The sequence below is a fragment of the Vipera ursinii genome, assembly GCF_947247035.1.
Source record: "Vipera ursinii genome assembly, chromosome: 1".
NCBI lineage: Eukaryota > Metazoa > Chordata > Lepidosauria > Squamata > Viperidae > Vipera > Vipera ursinii.
In genome coordinates, this window is record NC_139512.1 from 17,316,553 (window position 1) to 17,323,914 (window position 7,362).

The following is a 7,362-nucleotide window of genomic DNA, read 5'->3' on the forward strand; positions in this document are numbered from 1 at the left end:
CTGGGCGGTTGGGCAGGAGGGGCGGGGCGAGGATGCGAACGGCCAATTGGGGAGGCGCGGCAGGCTATGGGGGCGGTCCGTGGGAAGGGAGGGGCCTCGGAAAACCGCGCTTGGCCGGAGGGGGAATGGAGGAGCCCCTCCCCTTTCGCTACAACAGCCCTGCGAGGTGGGCCCCTCCCGACGTTCAGCGTCCCGAGGTTGCCTGCCCTCCCCCCATTAGGAAGGGGCGCCAGCAGGTGATGCCTGCCGAGCGCTGTCCGCACCTGCGGCCGCCTGGACCGAACGGGAGCTGAGGCCTCCCGGGGAACCGAACCGGCCTTGCGCTTCGTCGGCCGCCCGGCTCTGCGTTCCCGCAGTCCGTTTTCCCGTGCGAATTCCCAAATCCTTGGATGGCAGCCGAGGTGCTTTTCCCAGCTAGGAAGGAGCCGTGCTAGAGAGTTACCTAAGCGGGGACCCGCTGACGCTCCTCCCGATCTGCCCGTGTTCGTTTGTAGCATCGTAATTTCCACCCTCTTTATATGCCCTTAAAAAGATGTGGCCTTTTATCAAAGTCGTTGCAAATCTGAATATATGGAAATGTGACACCCCCCCTCCGTGCATGGACACCCCCCCCAAGGCTTCCTCCTGATCCGGGCATGCTTCCCCTGGAGCATTCTCACCACCCAGTAAGAGGAATGCAGATGCAGAATGGGGTGGGGTGGGGGTGGAGGTAGACAGCGGTGAGAACACCCATCACTGGGGGTGGGGAAAAGGGGAAGGTCCCAAAGAAGGGAGACCACCAGGAGGCCTTGGGTACCTGTGGAACTCAGGGATGGGTGCCAGGCCATCTCAGTGGAGGATGATTGACAGAATAACCGTGCCCCCGTCTCAGGCACGAAAGGCCAGGTTGACCCTTGAAGGGCCACTGGGAGGATAGATCGCTGGATAAGAGGGGGGGGATCTCATCCAGCAGGGCTGGGAGGTCCCAGGGTGTGCCCCCCAGTTCCCCGAGGGTTTGACACCAGGGCCAGAGTGGGGGACATGATCCGAGGCCTGGAGACTAAACGGCTGCGGGACTTGGGTCTGGCTAGTCTGAAGAAAAGAAGAAATAGGGGAGACACGATAGCAGCGTTCCACAAGCAAGAGGAGGGGGTCACGTTATTCACCAAAGCACAAGGGTTGGAAACTGACCAGAGAGAGAAGCAACCTGGAATTGAGGAGAAACTTCCTGACAGTGAGGACAATTCACCAGTGGAACAGAAGTTGCCTCCAGAAAGCGTGGGCGCTCCATCAGGGGAGGTTTTTAAGAAGAGACCAGACGGTCACTTGTCTGAGACGGTCTAGGTTCTCCTGCCTGAGCCGGGGGCTGGACTAGAAGGCCTCCAAGGTCCCTTCCGGCTCTATTCTATTCAGAGCAGAGCAGCTTAACTTGGGGAGCCCCTGTGGGGCATCTCTGAAGCTGGGCGAGATGCGTGGCTGGCGGAGGGAGGCGGGAGGGGGGGGTTGAGCAGCCACTTGCTGTTAGCGCTTGAAAGAAAGAGGATTCCTAAAGATGGGGGAGGGGCTGAAGTGAAGAAGAGGGAATGCAGTGGAGGAGAGGATCCATGCCTGGATAGTATCTGGGATGGGAGAGAGCTGGTCATTCAACCAGGAGACCACCTGCAGTGACCAAAGGATAGAGAGTAGCCAGCAGGGAGATGCAGTGGCCCAAATGGCCGTGCTCAGCTGGGAGGAAGGAGGAGCTTATGGGATATATGAGCCGTGGAACCGGTTGCCACAGGAACAGATGAGAGCTTAGATGCTGGAAGTCCTGAAGATCACCTTCTCGAGATGTTCTGAGCTGGGGGCTGGCCTGGGTCCCTCTGATTCCCACTCAGGATAATGGAGGGATCCACAGACACCTCAGGCATCCTTGGAGGTCGGTAGCCAGAAAAGGCAGGGAGGGCCAGGGGTGGCCTGCAGATCCTGGGAGGTGGGGGAGGGGAAGAGCAAGCCAAGCAGAGGGTCCTGCCTGCCCTGGGTGGGGGGTCCTGCTAGACCCCTTGGTGCTCCAGCAGGCTGGCTGCAGCACTTCACTTCTGCCTCCGGAGGCCCCGGTTCCTCTTGGAGACCCAGGATCATCACACCCCAGCACTGCACCGGCTCTGGTGCTGAGACTCCGGGGGGAGCACCAGAATGGACGGTCTGCTTTGGACCAGGCAAAGCGGGTTTTCAGGCCTTCCTTCAGCCTCAGGCAGGGCTCACCCTCGCCAAGCCCAGCGGGCTGTGTGGATGCGCAGGGACGCACAAGGACTCAACCTCGGCACAGCCGCCGGCTTGCAAGGGTTGGGGTGAAGGGGACACCAGGCTGGCTACACCTCGACAGGCCAAAGTGGCTGCCAGGCAGGGGAGCCGAGAGAGGCCTCTACGGGGGGAGGGGGGAGCAGTCCTTTGCAGCCCAGGATGAGCAGTGCAGGGCTCCGACTGGCTCTGGGACTGGCGGAGTCCCACTGGTGCTTGAGATTCAGAGCAGCTGTGATTTTATCAGGGGAGGGGGAATCAACCCCCCCTTTCAAGTAGCGGTGTTTGACTTACGGCCAGCCAAGGAGCGGAGCTGCTGCAGCAAATGCCTTGGGAGCCTTTGGGGGGGCCTCTGAGCCAGCCCACCGTAGCCCTGGAGGGTCTGTGAGGGGCTTGGGGGCTCACCCCCCCTTTGTGCAGAAATGAAGGGACCAGACTTGACTCCCTGGAGGAAAATGGGAAGGAGACCTTCAGGTGGAGGAGCCCCAGTGTTGCCCCCCCCCCCGGAGATATCCTGGTGGTGCCCTGTCCGAGGGCTGATCCGGCTAGGTGCCTGGGAGCCGCCCATTCCTCTTGAGTTGGGCTCATCTGGCTGGCAGGAGCCCCCTCTGGAGAGATTGGAGGGATGCTAGCCCCCGCCCCGGGAACCGACGTCACCCGCTCGCGCCATCTGCCGAGGGAGGGGCACACGTGCGTGCGTGATAGGGGGAGAGTTTCTCGCCCAGCGCCGCCGCTCTCCCCCTCCTCCCCCTCCTCCTCCTCGCCATTCATTGCACGTCCCAAGGAGCAGCTCTCAAACGCAGAGGAACGGCCGGTCTCCATGGCGACGGGGGTCGTGACGCACTTTGGGTCCACCAGACGCGTATCAGAGGCTGGATGGGCAGAGAAAACCGCAACTGAAGGGGGGGAGGACCCACCACCCACCCTCGGGAGCTTGGGCAGAATGCAGGTGCGGGAAGCTGCTTGCCAAGATCTCCCGTGCGCGGGAGGAGCGGCCCCCCTGCCGACGCAGCAGCCGAGGACCGAAGTTTGGGGGCAGGGTGGGCAGGGGCAACGATGCCCTTCGAAATGGCCTTATAGGTCAGGCAGAAATCCCAGGGTGCGGCTCAACCCACTGCCGGCGCCCGCCCCGCCCCCCCTCCCTCCCATTTCTCTCCTCGGGAGAGGGGCGGGCTCCCATCACCCCACCTGTCCTTACACCACGAAGAACCGTCCCCAGCCAGGGCTGCTTATGGGGCCGAAGTTCAGCCCCGGGACATCCCCGAGGGGATGGGCCCGAATTTGGGGGTGGCTGTCCCAAGTCTGGCGGGCGGTTCCAGTCCCGGGAAGAGCCTGGCCGAGCCAGATTCCCCACCCGCCACCCACCCGCCGCAAGGCCCGGAAGAATAAGACCAGCAATGGGGAGGCGGATGGGATAAATCCGTTTTTATTCATCCAAGGAAGACTATTTCTAAATAAAGGCTACATTGTACCGTTCGTTTGTTTCCGTTTTATTATTACATTGTCATTATAATATTATCGTTTTGTTTTATGTGTCGGTGTGCGAGTTTCTCGTCCGTTTTTTTTTAAAAAAAAACCCTTTTGCACAGTAGCTCGAATCGCCATGCGGGCCGCTGAGAGGAAAACTAACCGGGCGGGGGTCGTATTTACAAGGAAGGTCGCCCGGCTGGGAATTTCAGGAGCACCGTGGATGAGTCGAGGCCGCCGTCGGGGCTGGAAAAAGACTGCCGGCCCTCTGAACCGCCGGCCGGCCTGCCCAGCGGGAGCGGCGGGGGCGCCTGGCAAGGCGGCAAAGGCTCCGCGCGCGCCCGACCGCCGGGGGGCATTCACACGCACGGGAGGCCGGGAGCGGCGGAGGGAAGCAGGTGGTGGGAGAAGGAACGGCGGCCCCAACGGCCGCTGGAAACGGCTCCCGCGGCGGTCGCGGCGAATTCTGGTGCCCGCAAGCTCAGGAGAAGCTGCGGGAGGAGCGGCCGAGCGGGCCCGGAGGGCGCCCTCGGGGCTCGGATCGCGTTGCAAGTAGCGCGCGTACAGAACAGGGGGAGCCGATCCGTGCGCGGCCGGCCGGAGGGCGCCCCATCGTGGCCTGTCGGGCCCTGGATCCGTCGGGCTCGGGACCTCAGGAGGCGCCGGAGTTGCACCCGGGGCCGCCGCAGCTCGCTCGCTTCTGCCAGTGGCGAAGGGCTGCCAGGCCTGCCCCCGCCCCCGCCCCCGCCCCGCGGCAAACGGCCGGCATAGAGGGGGTGGCGATTCCCCCTGCAAAAGCGGCTCCCCACCGGATCCCACCAGCCGCTTCCCCCCTCCCACTAGAAGCCCCCAACAAGACTGGCCAGACGACTTTGCTAAGGGGACGTGCTGGAGACCGCGGATCCGAAGGACCCGTCCTCCTCTCCCCGACGAAGTTCGGCGCCCGGGCGAGAGGCCGCGGCAGACCTACCCAGGTCCCCATGACGACTCCGGAGGGCTGGGGCGGGAGCGCCGTCCTGCAGGGCAGCTCGGCGGGCGCGACAGAGGCCCCCTCCCTCCCCGAGTACCGCTCGGACTCGCCCGGCCCGGGGATTTCAGGAGACCAGGGGTTTGGGGGGGTGTCAAGCAGCCCCTCCCCCCTATGCCAAGATGCGACTGCTCTGAGTAGCCTGCAGGCGCCCCGTCTCGGTCCCTGCATGGCGGAAGGCTCAGCTTGGACCCGGTGGGGATGGGCGGCCCCAGACCTCCTCCCAGAGACGGGTTGGGGGGGCAGCTGGCAGCCAAAGTGGTCCAGGGCAGAAGTTCTCTGCAGTGTCCCGGGCTGCTTAATCCCTTTGGAAAGCACTAAGATGCACTTGACCCGAAGCCCGGAAGACGGGCAAGGGGCGTCAGGCCTTTCCCCTCCAAACGGAGGCCTCCCTTGCCCTGCCCAGCCAGGCGGAGCCCGGGGGACAGGAGGGCAGCCGCCCGCCAGCCTCCTCTTTCTGCGCCCCCCACAGGGAGGGAGGCAGCCTGTGGGCGGGGGAAGGGAGCATGCAGGGACGCAAAGGCAGAAGAGCCCCTGCGAGGGGTGGAGGGAGGGCGGGCAGCGCCAGAGACCTCCAGGCCCCCTTTCCCGCACAGCCAGGCCTTCTGCCCAGCCCACTTGCCCCCCACCCACTCCCTGGTGCTTTGAGAGCTTCCCTGCGTGGGTGGGGGAACCGCAGCCAGGAGAAAAGTCCTCCTGCCCAGCGCTGGGCTGGGCCTGCGCGGAGGGGCAGGCAGAGGAAGGAGTGCCCCCTGCCCTCCTGCAGTGGGTCTTGTCAGCTGGCATGTGTACAGTTCAGAAAATGCCCAGGGCCTTTCGCAACTGCTCCCCCAAAGGTCTTGCCAAATCCCTGCTGAGATTGCAAACAGAGAACTGACCTCTTGGGAGGAGCCCCCCCCCCCGGAGCTTCTTCCCCCCCCCCACCTGCCTTGCTGGCTGCTCAAAGCCACCAGGTGGAAGAAGGAGCTGGGGAGGAATGCCACACCAGTTAGACTGTCTGGGGAGAAGCAGAGGTCTCTCCCACCTGCCCACAGGCGCACACACCCTGTACACACCCTGTACACACACACTCACCCTTTTCATGGAGGACCTTGCCTGTGCTCCTTGAGTTCTGGTTTTACAACGGTGAAACACAACTGCTTCCGCTGCAATTTTTAAAAATAAAAGTGAAGCGCCGTATTGAAGGGCACCTACAGGGCACGGTTGGAACGGTTGGAACGAGGGGGGTGCCCTTCTCCTCCCTGCCAGGGGCAGCCCAGGGCCCCCCCTTCCTCTGGCTTCAGAGCGAGATGGGTGACAGGGTGCCTCCACCAGCCCAGGGGGGGAGGGGGGGCTCTGCTGATCCCGCAGGTGGTGAGGAGGAGAAGCACTTGCTATGGTGCCAGGGGTGCCCTAACCCCAGTTGGCGACTTCCATCCTTATTGGTAGGTGGGGTGCTGTGTTCAGGAGCCCACTGCTTGGGCAGTGTGTTGGGGGTTTCCAGCAGATGGAGGCTGGGATGCATAAGCCCCCCCCCGTCTCCTTTGCCCGAGAGGACCTGCTTCTGAACGGTCACCCAGCACACTGCCTCCTCCTCCTCCATCCCACGTCTTCAGCCTAGAGAGCGCCACGATGCCCTTCTTTGACAGGCATAGTCGGCTGGCTCTGCCGTGGCTCCCCAGCGCATTCAGGGCCGTCCTTTCCCCACTTTCCTGATTCGGACATGTGCTGCTGTGGCTCTTTTTGTTGCTTTGTTCCAGAAAAAAACACACCCATAAACTAAAAGTAAATAATGAGAGGAGTGTCTCACAATATGTTTGCGTGTTCACAGTCTGGCATGGCAGATGGGGGGGGGGAAGGGTGAGGGAGGGAGGGCCACCCGGGGCCCTGCTGTGGTGGACAGCTGTCGCTTCCATGGGGCGAGGGGTCCTGTAAGGTGCCCCCTTCTGGCCTGCAGGCTCTGGAGCACCAGGGCAGAGAGAGGCCTTTTGTGGAGAGGGGTGGGTGGGCTGTCCCCGTGGTCCCCTCCGTTGGGCCTGGGTGATGAAGCAAAGTTGGGCTGGGCTCTGGCGAGGGGGATGCGGTGGGATGGGGGAGCCAAGCAATCCCCCAGAGGAGTTTGTGCAGGCCTGGCAGGGCCGTTGTTACCCAAGGTCCCCGCTTGAACAAATCCAGAGTCCTCTGTAGCTCCCGGCCAATGGGCAGGCTGGACTGCTGGCTGGACCGCTGGCTCTCCGTCGTCAGGCCGAGGTCAGTCTGGGCACCTTCAGCCCATCCCATCCCAGGAACGTGGGCCTTGAGTGGAGGCAGATCCTCTCTCCTCTGTGCCTCCCGAGGTTGGCTTCAGGGGCGGGAGCCGAGGGGGCTGGCCATGGTCCGGCCGGAATGTCAGTTGGCAGGGAGGCCAGCCCCGGCTGAGCCCCAGAGTCCGAGTGGTTGGCTTCTGCAGGAGGGGGGGAGTCCAGGGCAGGGCCAGAGGGGCAGGCGGGCAGGCGGTAGGATCCGGGGAGCACCAAGAGAGCCAGGCCAGGAGGGGGCGCCAGTGGAGGAGGGGCAAGCGGAGGGCCGGAGGGAGACCAGACGGATGGATGGCGAGCTGTGGGGAGGGGCGGGGGGCGCCTGCTGGCCGC